The sequence below is a fragment of the Mus musculus genome, chromosome 1, assembly GCF_000001635.26.
Source record: "Mus musculus strain C57BL/6J chromosome 1, GRCm38.p6 C57BL/6J".
Taxonomy (NCBI): domain Eukaryota; kingdom Metazoa; phylum Chordata; class Mammalia; order Rodentia; family Muridae; genus Mus; species Mus musculus.
The window spans coordinates 75,881,121-75,894,321 of NC_000067.6; the positions used below are offsets into that span (position 1 = coordinate 75,881,121).

Below are 13,201 nucleotides of genomic sequence, written 5' to 3' on the forward strand. Positions count from 1 at the left end.
TGTGTTAGAAACACCACAAAATAAGACCCTACAACCTTTGCATAAACACATACAGAAGAATCAAAGAAGTGAAGAAGGAAGATGGATAGGGCAGAATCTAGAGATGGTGTTCTAGCGACATGCTATTGGGATGTAGAGAGGAAACAAGGTAGAAAATTGTGTACAACTTCATTTTAAATGTTCCTAACTTTGAGTAAAGGAATTAACTTTGCAGATTCAATAAATAAAGATATAGGAAAAAATATACAGACACATAATGATTATCTTATTGAAACCAAAGACAAAAAAACGTGATTGCAGTCAGAGGAAAACAATATAATATATAGAGAGGGTAAAAAACAGGAGTGGTGATTGACTTCTGATCAGAAAAATATGATGCCAAAAATAGTAATATAGCACCATTAAAGATGTAGAAAGTAAATTCTGACTACTTACAATCACATTAAATACTTCTATTTGCTTTTATTTTTATGTATACGAGTGTTTTGCCTCCATGTATATAAGTCCATTGTGTATGTGCAGTGGCCTCAGGGTCCAGGAGAGGGCTTCCCATCAAATCAATTGAGTTTGGGATAATACATAATATTATTCTAGCTAACTGAATCATCCCAGTCTCTCAGCAAGAAGTAGGCCATTCTGACACATATGACACAAAATTCTTTATAGCTAGGCCATTTAGGATAGAAAGATGAGAACTTATTAAGTTCAGATATTCTTCTAGTAAGGAATGATGATAAACTTTGCAATTGAAAAATTGGGAAGAAGAAAACCAAGAACTTTTTGTGTGTGTGTGTCATTATCATCTTCATCACTACCACCACCATCATCATCCAGTCACCACTGTCTTAGTTTAGGTTTTATTACTGTGAAGAGACACATGACCATGGCAATTAAAACAAACAAACAAACAAACAAACAAACAAACACTTAAGTGGGGCTGGCTTACAGTTTCAGAGGTTTGGTCCATTATCATCATTTCAGGGAGGATAGCAGCATACAGGCAGATATAGTGCTAGAGAAGAAGCTGAGAGTTGCAGCAGAAGACTGTGTGCCACATTTGCCATAGCCACCCCCCAGTAACATACTTCCACCAACAAGGCCATATCTATTTCAATAAGACCACACCTCCTAATAGTGCCCACTCCCTATGGGCCAAGCATTCAAACACATGAGTCTAAGGGGCCATACCTATTAAAACCACAACCACCACCATCTTCATCCAAACACCACCACCATCATCATCACCCCAAGCATCAGTCATTCACTATCTTTTCTGAGAGTAGATTTCGTGAGCTTGGTACCAATCCTAAACCACTTCTTCAATCTTCTCATTTAATTTTTATTAAAACAAAAACAAACACACTGATCTTCTGTGTAAGAGAGCTTTGCCTGTATATACATCTGGGGATAACATGCATGCCTGGTGCCTGCAGAGACCAGAAGATCCTGTCAGATCCCCTCAAACTGCACTTATTAGATGGTTGTGAGCCTCCATGCAGGTGCTAGGAATCGAACCTGAGTCCTTTGAAAGAGCAGCAAGTGCTCTTGATTCCTAAGCCATGTCTGAAGCTCCAACTCCTTTGATATTCTCTTATTTACTCCTCTACTCTTCAGGGTGCATATGCCTTGGGAAGAGATTCAATATACTGTAAGCAAGCCAGTTCTGCCAACACCCACCTCACTAAATATCCACATTAATGGTTTAGGGTTCACAGCACTGAGCGGTTATTTGTTTCATATAAGGTTCTCTGAAGTGTTCCCCAAAGTACCAAATTCCCCTAGTGACTTTAAAATGAGAATCACGTTACAAAAATCTGATTTAACAGAATGCTTTGGAAACATACAAGGTATGATTGTAAAAGATTATGGCTGATTCAAAGAAACAGTCCAGAACTTATAAATTCAAAGGGTGGTGTTTCCTTTAACTTCACAAGTGCGTGGGTCTTCACACTTACCTCACCCAAAATGAGGATGACAGAGTGTCCTAAGACTGTTGCTGGGGACTTGAATGAGATAAATAAGAAAAGGGCATCCGCACAGTGAATGCCCATAGAAGAGTAGCGTTTGACTGCAATTCCAAGGAGGCTGCTATCATTCAAATCATAGAGCATCCACTTGAAACCTGCACTCTGTGTTGCAAGGATTCATCATTGGTCTGTAGGGTACACATTGAACCATACACAGTAAAGTGGCTGAAGAAATGAGTGTGTGTGTGTAAAGTTAACATGCTATTGTTTGTATATAGTTTCTCCATACACAAATTCATGTTGAAGCTTACTTCTTAATTCCTCAGTGGGGCTGGAAGTGTTGAAAGGTGGGATTTAATGGTAGCTGTTTGGATCACATGGCCAAAGTCTTTATTACTGCCTCTCCCCAGTGAGTTCTTTATTCGTGCAGAATTAGATCAGGCACCCAAGAGCAAGTTGTTGTAAGAAAATCAAGGCCATCTTTCATGTTCTTTCTCTTCTGCATTTCTTTGCTTGCCCTTCTGCCTTCTGTGAGTTGGAGCAATAGAATGCCAACACCATCATTTTGGATTTCCTAGTCTGAAGAACTATGAGATCAAACTAACTTCTTTCCTTTATAAATTACCCAGTCTCATGTTTTCTGTTATAGCAACAGTTAAAAGATTGCATGCATATATATGCATCCAATCTTATACATATATAAATCATACATATCTTTATATAAAATATAATACACATATATACATATTTATCCATTCACACTTACACACACATATATGTATACACACATACATATTAGCTTCACGTATGTATTAAATATACAATTTGGCATAGTGTGTTCAGTGTGTGGGGAACAGGGAAGTTCTTTGTGTCTTTGGCAGGGGAAATAAACTGAACTAACAACAGTGTTTAGTGGTGAACTTGATTACATTCTATCTTTAGCTATGCCTCATGCCAATTACTTCAGAATCTGTAGAGGAAACGTCAGTAGTTTTTAAAGCCTCAGCGATGTCAGCTTGCAGATAGACCTGAGAAATAAAGCCGGGTTCTGGGGGTCCTCAGTTCTGTGTACATTCTAGATCATGTGGGAAGTTCTTCACCTTCATCAGTGTCTGGACTTCATCCTTCCGAGATTCTGCTTAGATTATCTGAGGTGGAGGATGAGTCTGGGACCCCCTTGTGTGAATCGGACTCTCTGGCTTTCTGGCAAGGAGTTGATCTTAGGAACCCAGCTGGTGAGGGAGCTGGATGAAGGGGGTGAGAGGTTGCCCATGTAAAACCTGAGAACATCTGCTTAAGGGGCCAGGTACTGTGCAAACTCCCGTGGGAACACGGGCTCAGTGCCATGAGCTCTGCTAGCTTTTCAAAGGACTCAGGAAGTTTGGATGTTTATGTGGAAACTTCTAAAACATTTCATTTTAATAAAACATATGTAACATGAATTCACCATTTTAACCATTTCTAAGTATGTCAGCATTATTGTACAACCATCTTCACCATCTGTCTCCAGGTTTTTTCATCTTCTTTGATGAGACTCTGCGTCCATGAAACAATAATTTTCCATTCTTGCTCCCCTCTAGTTACAGCTTCTTCTGTATGTGCCCTGTGAATCTGATCACCCTCGGTATCTAACAAAAGTGCAATCATACAATATTTTCATTTTATCACTGGCTTCATTCACTAATGTCTTAAACCTTGTCCACACTGTGGAAAACATTTGAATTTTCTTCCTTTTTAAGGATGAGTAGTGTTCTGCTGTGTGGACAGCCCGTATTTTGTTTACGCTGCATCTGGGGATGGACAGCTAGTTTGCTCTACATATTGGTTATTATGAACGATAGATACATAACTATCGGTTCAGGTGAAATGCTTTTAGTTCTCTTGGAAACATATCCAGAAATAGAATTGCTAGTGCATGTGGTGACTCTCTGTTTAAAAGTGACCGTGCTGACCCTAATTTTTAAATGTCCGCTGCAAACCCAAACTTAAAGCAACAACAGCTGACAGCATAGCATGTCTGTGGGACTAGCCTTGTGATTGCAAGACTCTGTGGAATGCAAATTTCTTTTGTTGAATGATTCATAAATCCAGATTACTTTTCTTGATGTTTCTGTTTGCTCACCTGCGAAATAAGAGTTTGGATCTTGTCATCCTTGGTTGTATACATTCAAATAGTTCACACAGCCTTGGAGCCAGTCTGATTATAATTTGACTGTGGTTCTTTAACATTTTTTTTTAGTAAGTTTCAAAAATTTTGTGCAATGTATTTTGATTATATTCACCCTTTCCTCAGCTCCTCCCATATCCCCTGCCCTTCTCTATCCACCCAACTTTGGGTCCCCTTTGTACTGTATTTTTTTTTTTTTTTTTTTTTTTTTTTTTTTTTTGCACCTAACAAGTCTGATTCTGACTGTGGCTCTTATTCTGAGTGTGTATGTGTGTGAGGAGCTTAAACTTCCAGACTTGTGTTTGACATCCTGGCACTCAAATCACTGAAACCCCCAAGATCCCATTCTTTAGATAAGATAAGATACGGGAAGGGAATCGGACCAGACATATTGTTTGGGTCCAATCTGACACAGCAGAGTCTCAATCAGCCGAGATCAAAACTGTTTGCACTAGCCACAGAACGGTCGGTATGCCTTTTTAAGGAAAGAATAATCTATTTTCCAGTCCCAACAAATTTCAACCACATTTGGACAGAACAGATCAAGTTTCTGAACTGTAGGTAGAAGGCTGCTGTGGCGGTAACATGATTCTCCCTGCCTGTTTGTGACAATCTCTGAGCAGAAGTTTCTCGTTGGCGTTTTAAAGGAAGACATGGTCTAGCCTTTCAAAGTTTGTTTGCTTGTTTTATGAGCCCTTTAAATTACTAATCCCACAGGACCAAATGCAGATGGCAACTCCTGGAATCTTTTGGCAGCCTCCTAACTGACCAGCAATTTGTGTCTCCATATCTTTATACCTAGTGGAATTCAGTTTGAATCTTTCTCTTTAATCACTATTTAAATTAACATGAAGCCTCTCTAAATATCTGCTTTCTTTTCCCTTTCTATTTTTAAGTAGATCCTGATATTTTTTAAAAGCAAAATTCTTATCAAAAGAAAAATTTTCATATTTCAAAAAATATACAGCAGCCATTTTTTAAAATCATATCAAAATGTCATGATTCATGGTGACAAACATATATGGTGTTTGATGCTTAGGAGCAGGTGATTTTTGAAGGGCTCTAGCAGACCCAGGCATGGCAAACATGGCACTGGCAGGCCTTGCTATTCTCCCTTTCCTCTCCTTTGTAAACCATAGCCTAACATCCCTAAAACTAGACACTAAGGTCTATTCCCTTATTTGGACATTTTCTCATGCCAGACTCATTCCTAAGGCTGATCACCAAGGTTCAGAGTTAACAAAGTATTCATTCAAGTACAGAAATCAAAAAGCCCTGTTTTGGCTACCCTAATTAACATGCCCAATCAAAACACCACTGCATCCTAGCCCATTCTGACACACACCCACTGCATCCTAGCCCATTGTGACACATACCCACTGCAACCTAGCCCATTCTGACACACGCTCACTGCATCCTAGCCCATTCTGACACACACCCATTGCATCCTAGCCCATTCTGACACACACCTCTCCATTTTTTTTTTGTCTTAAAAATCACACCTGCAAGGTCATTTGCTGCTGCTTTCTGCCTGAGTCAGAGATCAGTCACTTTACTTCTCCCCCCCCCACACACACACTTAATAAAGGGTCTCTCTGTGGAAATGGGTGTTTGGGTGTGGTTTGTGTCTAATCCCAGGTCTGGGAAGGAACAGTCCGCTGTGTGCAGGACCTTTCAATTCTAGAATGGAGGGCAGGAGATGTGGGTCCTGTAGCAGAATTTCCCCCTAATTAATTGATTGGATAATAAAGAGGACAAGAAGCCAATCGTTGGGCAAGGAGGAGGAGGCGGGCCTTCCGGGTAGGCTTACATCTGTCTCCCAGCTTTGTCCCCCATTTGCTTGTCCTTTGACTTTGGACAACAAGGAATTGGCTCGGTATTTATAAACTAGACACATAACTGTTGGAAACAAATAAAAGGAACTTATTCTAAATATTACCATTTCATTTCCAGATTCCATTTAATTATAGAAAGAAACTAAGTTGAAGGTCCCAGGCCCTAGGAGAACTGGGCACTTCCCTATAGCTGAACAGCTTCTATTGCAAACAGTTGTCTGAGTCCAGATATCTCAGGGACACCTTGTAAGGAGACAGATGTCTGACTCCAGCCATCTCAAGGACAATTTCTCTGTCTTGCTGGCAGGGTCAACAAGTTCATGTTCCCAGGTGTAGGAATCAACACCTATCCCATTTCTCCAAATGTTTTCTTAATTTTGTGTTAACCTGTAAAGAATATAGACATTGCTGTTATCTAAACAAGGTGCATAAGTTGTAAAAATATATAACCAGTAGCCTGTTATGCCCTAATTAACTACATGCAGCTGAATCACTCGTATTGCTCTGAGCTCCAGACCTAACATCTAGGAGAATGAACCAAGGGCCTTGAAACCGGTCATCCTGGATATGGGTCACTCTCCAGTGGGTACTTCCTTGCTTAACCTGGAATGTCAAAATACAATTGGACAACATTGCAGCTCCTCCCAGACTCCCTTTGCTTTGTGTTCCCATCCTTTTAAAATGTTGTACAATCTCCCTTTGGGGATGAGGTTCTGATCCCTGAATAGGCCTTCACCTTGAGTGCTCAGAAAATAAAGTTTTCATTTTAAAGCTTCTGTATCTGAAGTGAGTTTTCTCAGCTTACACCCTGAACTCAACAATAACTAACACTAAATTAACAGTATATGCATAAATACCAGGGGAGGGACAGGGCACATAATAGCTATTTAACAAAAGGAAGCCAGTCATTTTTATACATTTCCAGTCTTCGAGAAGAAAAACATGGAGCTAAGAGCATGCAGACAGGTTGATTCTGTTACCAAGTGGTTGGGACCTTGGAGAAGCGAGAAACCTATGGGGTGTCATACTCCCAGCATTGATTTAATCAGCATACATCAACTGCCTCTTAGTACCCAAGATCTGTGGTAGGAACTGAGAATTGGAATGGGACTCACCCAGCTCTTGGTTGCCCATCAGCCAACTGAAGAAGATAGAAGTCCCACAGCCTTAGATAGGCATTAGAAGGATTGGTGATTTGTTATTGGAGAGCATGGGGGGCCCACAGGGCCAAGGTACATTAGTGTTTCCCCCAAGTCACAACACTTCAAGGTAGAAGCAGTTTGAGAGTGTTTCCATGAACTCTGGGGTGTGGTGAGGGGTGCGGTGGGCGAGGTGGGGCTCAACCCTGTCTGTGCCAGAAGAACTTTTGGGACTCTTGTAGTGAGGCAGAGAATCCCCCTGAGCATCAGGGCAGGAAATAAGGTTTCACACTGCTGCTACAAGTAAACTTCCCGTTGAAAATCCTAGACAGTTCTAATGCGTGTTTCCTTATTTGTTTTTTGCAGCAACCTCCTGGCCAAACTGACCAGCAGGGTGTCTGTGTTTCCTTTAAACTCCCAGTTTAAACCTGGCTTAAAGAAAAATCCTTCTTTTGTTAATCTCATTGTAATTGTGAAACACCGTGTTTGGGGAAGAGTTTCAAGGCAGAAATCACCTTGAGGTGTAGCTCCATTGTCTTTTAATTTAGAGCAAAAGAAATTCTTCTAGTTTCTCCTGTAGCCCGAGGGTGTTGGCATTCTCAGCAGCTTGCGCAGGAGAAAGGAGATCATGTTTTTAGAGGGGGCTTCTTTACCCATACCTTTTACTTCTGTACTGTTCATGGGAATCATCTTAAAAAAAGCAAACCATCAGTTGCCATTTCCTATTGTCTGGGGAAATTGGCACACATCTTTAGTGCTTAAAGAACGGTCTCTTTCTTGCTGCTTTGCATTGCAAATGAGCTTCAGTCCAGGGAAGGCCTAGGGGAGCCGAAAGGCACCTTTAACATTTGTTTTCCGGCTGCCAAGAGAGTTATGATGAGTTATTGAGTTCAGGGCGAGTGCTACCAAGGATGTCTGGGGATCAGAAGTACTGATTCTGGCTCCCTGGCTAATCCTGAAACCCCCTTAGAGAATACTGACCCAAAGGTACTCATGGCGCATTCTGGAAGCAAATGGGGGTAAGAAACCCTCTAGGAGGGGGGGGGAGAGAGAGAGAGAGAGAGAGAGAGAGAGAGAGAGAGAGAGAGAGAGAAGAGGGAGAAGAGGGAGGAGGGAGGGAGGGAGGGAGGGACACACAGAGACACAGAGACAGAGAGAGACACACACAGAGAGAGGCGGGTAGGAGTGTGTGATGCTGAGAGATTTAACATCCACAGTGGTAGAAACACCAAGCTCAGCGAAGCTGCTGCTAGTTAGCTCCCCCTATAAACTCGCGATGCTTCTGTTATTTTGTTGCTTTCCTGGAGTTTCTTCAGAATTCCGGAAGCCTGTTTCTTTCCACCCTTAGTCTTAAACACTTTCTTCTTCTAAAAAACGCTAGGATATCCACCCCCCCCCCCCCCGCGCCTTTTTTTAGAGGAGGTCCCTGTTAGAACCTGGACTGAGCAGGGGGCTGCAAGAAGAGCACAAATCCTATTTACTAGTCAAAATACCAGACCTGGCAGGTCCTTATGAAAATCAAGGGGACAAATTATGGGAATGAATCTTGAAATGTTGGTTCTCTATTCCTAGAGCTTCTGAAACAAAGGCCCATTTTCTCCTTTCATGTTTCCTGTACAGAGCCTCTGCTTACTCTTTTCACTATTTTGGAAAGTTTCAAACATACAAAAGTAGAGAAAATGGTCTTGTCATTCCTTAGGGCTCCCACTGTCTTTGTTCACGCCTCTGAGTCTTGCTTTCACAGGGCTTCCTTTACCATCCCTTCCCCCCATAGACTTCTAGGGATTGGCTGTCCTATTCACCTAAGACAAACTCTGAGGGCTTCCAAGCTTGGAGGCTGTGTTCCAGCTCCAGAGCTTCCTTCCAGCCCCACAGCTTCCCCCTCCCCACCTTCTGGTACAATCATTAAGAGTTTGTCCAATTCCCCACAAGACTGCCTTCACTGTTTCTCAGACCATCTCCCACCCTTCTTTCCCTGTTTTATGTTCTGTAGTCCTGGCTGGCTCCCTACTGGACTCCAAGCATCTTCAGCAAAGGGTCTGTGTGTTTTGGGTACCCGCTTCCCCCCTCCCCCGCCCCCAACTCTTGATGTGCACCTAGTAGGCATTCAGAAAGTGCTGGCAACTCTGCTAGCACATATGGTTCACATTTTCTAAAAATTCCTCTTTGCTCTGATTATCTGCCAGCCAAGTGTACTCTGGGGTAGCAAAAGGTAAATGGACTAAAAGATGTAGTTCAAGGAGTAGTCAATAGTGTGCTCATAATTATGAGCGGGAATGGAATAAGCATAAACTTTCTTGCATAACTAATCAATACCTTAATATATCTCCATTAGTGAGGGTGTGTTTTATGTTATTGATGTTAAATATCTACCTATTGTGTCAGAAAGGTTTCAGAGTAATTGTTATTGATGGCAGAAGCCTTGTCAGCTGCTAAATGTAGATTTTCTTTACATAAAAAAACAGATGACGATTGGCTGAGATTTATTTTTCCTGTATTGCTATAAGCCAGATTCTCCATTAAGCTATAAAATATTATGATACACTTGAAGCAATGTAATGTGATCCAAACACAGTTATAAGTCATCCCATTATTAGTCACATGTGCCGAGACATTAGCATAGCCGTTAACTAGTTCTGGGTTGAGCTCCCTGCTCAGGAATATTTTACCAGTGCGATTGCATTGGATTGCAATTCCAGCTTAATTATCCGGTGGCTGTAATCACATGCTTAATGATAATTGGCTGGCGGAATGACTACTGACATGGGATGCTGAGGCTGAATTTCTAAACATAAAGACCCTGTGTGAAGAGCAGTGTGAAAGCCACACCGTCGTTAGATGGGTTTCAGGTGGCTGGATGTGGTTTTATTCACTTAGCTGGCCTCCATGGTTGGCAGTATCTGTGCAGTAGCTCAGGGAGTGGAGGATGGCCATAAGAGTCTGTGCATCTCTGTCTTTCCCTGCTCTGTCCGGATGGCATGAAATCACACTCCCAGATGTTTATGCCCACGTCTTGCTCAGATATCCAGTTTATCTGCTTTCTTTCCAGATTTGCTTGTTTGTTTGTTTCTTCCTGTAATTTCCCCCTGGTAGAAGCTGCCATGGTAGATTGCATAAACGGCCTCAATACTTCACCTTTCTTGTGTCCATGTTCTTTACAATGTGATTTTGCAGTCCAATCAGAACAGAGGAACACTTTCTACCTATCTTCTGGCTTGGCTCTGGCTGTGTGACTTTCTCTGGGGTGTTGGAGCTCGCACAATGTGCTGGCTAGTTTTGTTTACCTGGACACAAGCTGGAATCATTTGGGAAGAGGGAATTTCAGTTGAGAAAATGATGCCGTAGTCTTGGCCCGTGGGTAGGCCTGTATTGTATTTTCTTATTAGTAATTGTGCGGAAGGGCCAAGTCCATTATAGGTTGTGCCACAGTGCTGTATCTCGAAGGGGATCTTGGGGGTATGAAAGAAAGCAAGGTAGAACAAGCCAATAAGCAGCACTCCTCCACGGCTAATGCTTCACTTCCTGCCTCCAGGTTCCAGCCTTGAGTTCCTGCCCTGACTTCCTTCAATGATGGACTGTGGTATGGAAATATAAATGAAACAAGCCCTTTCTGGCCCGAGTTGCCTTTCGTCATGGTGGTTTGTTTGTTTGTTTGTTGTGTTATCACAGTAATAGAGAGCTAAGGGAGACATACAACCTGCCCCTCCCTCTCTGATAGCCCACACTTTGTGCTGAAGTTGTACTGGATTCCTTTTGTTACTGGCAGCCATCATGTGCTTCTTGCCAGACACTCCCTGTCTTAGTCAGGGTTTCTATTCCTGCACAAACATCATGACCAAGAAGCAAGTTGGGGAGGAAAGGGTTTATTCAGCTTACACTTCCATACTGCTGTTCATCACCAAGGAAGTTCAGAATTGGAACTCAAGCAGGTCAGAAAGCAGGAGCTGATGCAGAGGCCATGGAGGGATGGATGTTCTTTACTGGCTTGCTCAGCCTGCTCTCTTATAGAATCCAAGACTACCAGCCTAGAGATGGTACCACCCACAAGGGGCCTTTCCCCCTTGATCACTAATTGAGAAAATGCCTTACATCTGGATCTCATGGAGGCATTTTCTCAGTTGAAGCTCCTTTCTCTGTGATAACTCCAGCTGTGTCAAGTTGACACAAAACTAGCCAGTACACTCCCTGACTCTGCAAGATTCAGTGAAATACCCACTTCTCCAGTTCCCTCAGAGTTTGGTTTGGGATCCTAGGACTGAGGTGCATATTCTACATACCAAAGCAGACCTGGCTTTCAGCTTCTTCCAGCATCCCTCAGCCCCTACCTGGCATACCTTGCCTCCAACCCTGAACTTTCCAGCTTAGAGGCTAGGCTGCCCTTCCCCCAGAGGTTTCTCCCTATAAAATCCAGACATCCTGGTTTCTCCCTCTCTTCTCTCTATGTGCACTCCTCTCTCTCTTTTTCTCTCTCTCCTAATAAACCTGCTTTTGCTATAATCTAATCTGGCTTAAATTGGCTCATTTCACTAGCGGCAGAGAAATAATCTATCACTCAGGACTTCATCTTTTTCTAGCTAACAATGATCCATTGTCTAGTCCATGCTCATAGGCCCCCTGTACCCCTCACCTCTTCAGTCAGCCCTCTGCTGCTCTACCTGTTGTCTTGCCTTGTGATTACTGGTTTCCCGTTTAATGAGTACCTGAAGAACAGGGGCACAGTCTTTGGATTCCCAGTGCCTTGGCCTATAAAAGTCAAGCCAACTACTTCATCCTCCTTCCCTCTTGTCATGTGGTGTACTCCTAAAAAGAATTACAGAACACCCAAGAGACCATCATGGAGAAGGAGAGGCTGGTCTTGGCTCCTGTGTTCAGAGGTTTCTGTCCGTGGCTGTTTGGATCTCTTGCTTTGGGCCTGAGGTGAGACAGAGCGTCATGGTGGCAGGAACATGAGGTGAAGGAAGCTGAGAGAAATGACAGCACTGGGGTTTTCTCCTCCTGCTGGTGAAAGATCCTGACAGAATGTCAAAGGTCACAGAAGCCCTGAAATTGGCAAAATAGATTTCATTGTTAGTAGAACTAGCTTCACTGATTTAGAAAAATAGAGGTGCACAATGCTCTGGCCACTCCTCGAACCTGTGTGTCCGCCAATGTTCTGACCAGGTGTGTGCCCATTGCTGTACCTCACTGCCAGGTGTTTGTGATATTGGTTGCTGGGAAAGAGTTGAAAAATCTCCCCATCAACCATAGTTGGGGCCAATATGGAGTTTGCTGCACCTTCATTAGACTCCTTCCTTGTTTCCCTCCCATACCCATTTCTTGAGGAATCAATCATTTTAGAATAGACATTGTTTAGATCTGAAAATCCCTCCCTTCTCCCCCCCCCCACAGGGCCTATAAAAACTGGGACCTCTTTCCCCTCGAGGTTGACTCCTCTACCCCTGCGTGGGATATGAGTCATCTCCAGAGCTCTGGCTTTTCCTGAATAAAGTCTCATGTAGTTTGCATCAAGCTTGGTCTCTCGTGTGTTCTTGGGTGTCTGCTATTGTCTCGAGACCTGAGCGAGGGGCTCCTCTTGGAGTCTTTCACTTGGTTCCATCCAGGTCTCGAGTGTGTTTCTTGGGTGTTGTGGTCCACATTCATGAGTGTCTGAGTGTCACTCCCCCTCAGTTGCTGTCCTCCATAGCGCTCATTCTGTAGCCACCTTTCTGAACACATGCAGAGGGTGCTTTGTTAAGCTGCTAGGAATGCCTCTCAATCTAATCAAAGACACGAAACCATCACGAAGTTTGACGTCGTTTAAAAGAAATGTTCAGAAATGTATTATTAGTTATTTTTTTATAATTTCACACATATACACAATGTGTTAGATTATATCATTCCTCACTGTTCCCAAGTTCTCCAAGACCTTCCCTCCCCCACTTCATCTTCCTCTCACTTCATGTCTTCTTTATCCAACCTATTGATTCCAGTCAGTGCTATCCTTAAGTGTAAGGGTGTAGCACTATCCACTGGAATGCGGAAATCCTAACAGCGGCCACTTCTCTGAAGAAAAATGGATACTCCTAACCCAAATAGTCTTTAACTACCAAAGCT

At 42.7% G+C, this 13,201-nt stretch overlaps 1 annotated feature.

Moving 5' to 3' along the window:
* Positions 1,557-5,367: an enhancer, noted in NCBI's record as "VISTA enhancer mm1046". NCBI's record gives its function as "enhancer in: limb[5/9] | branchial arch[4/9]" and the evidence as "EXISTENCE:transgenic organism evidence [ECO:0001131][PMID:17130149]".